This window comes from Arachis ipaensis, chromosome B7 (assembly GCF_059453495.1).
Source record: "Arachis ipaensis isolate K30076 ecotype BB chromosome B7, ASM5945349v1, whole genome shotgun sequence".
NCBI classification, from domain to species: domain Eukaryota; kingdom Viridiplantae; phylum Streptophyta; class Magnoliopsida; order Fabales; family Fabaceae; genus Arachis; species Arachis ipaensis.
Window position 1 is genome coordinate 20,073,350 of NC_142442.1, and position 804 is coordinate 20,074,153.

Consider the following 804-nt stretch of genomic DNA (forward strand, 5'->3'; position numbering starts at 1 on the left):
ATCCAGAGATAACCTTTCAGAAATTTTCGAACAGGCTGAGGAGATGGCAGCCGAAAATAATGATAATGTAAGGAAGATGCTTGGTGAGTTTACTGCACCTAATTCCAATTTACATGGAAGAAGCATCTCCATTCCTGCCATTGGAGCAAACAACTTTGAGCTGAAACCTCAATTAGTTTCTCTAATGCAGCAGAACTGCAAGTTTCATGGACTTCCATCTGAAGATCCTTTTCAGTTCTTAACTGAATTCTTGCAGATATGTGATACTGTTAAGACTAATGGAGTAGATCCTGAAGTCTACAGGCTCATGCTTTTCCCTTTTGCTGTAAGAGACAGAGCTAGATTATGGTTGGATTCTCAACCCAAAGACAGCCTGAACTCTTGGGATAAGCTGGTCACGGCTTTCTTAGCCAAGTACTTTCCTCCTCAAAAGCTGAGCAAGCTTAGAGCTGATGTTCAAACCTTCAAACAGAAAGAAGGTGAATCTCTCTATGAAGCTTGGGAAAGATACAAACAGTTGACCAAAAAGTGTCCTTCTGACATGCTTTCAGAATGGACCATCCTGGATATATTCTATGATGGTTTATCTGAGCTATCAAAGATGTCACTGGACACCTCTGCAGGTGGATCCATTCACCTAAAGAAAACGCCTGCAGAAGCTCAAGAACTCATTGACATGGTTGCTAATAACCAGTTCATGTACACTTCTGAAAGGAATCCTGTGAGTAATGGGACGCCTATGAAGAAGGGAGTTCTTGAAGTTGATACTCTGAATGCCATATTGGCTCAGAATAAAATATTGAC

At 41.0% G+C, this 804-nt stretch overlaps 1 non-coding gene across 1 annotated transcript; it reads right to left on the reverse strand.

Moving 5' to 3' along the window:
- Positions 1–439: 439 nt before the first annotated feature.
- On the reverse strand, positions 440–547 carry LOC148550518 (small nucleolar RNA R71). Its single transcript, XR_015893546.1, has one exon. It is a non-coding gene; the product is annotated as a small nucleolar RNA R71 (small nucleolar RNA).
- Between the last annotated feature and the right edge of the window lie 257 nt (positions 548–804).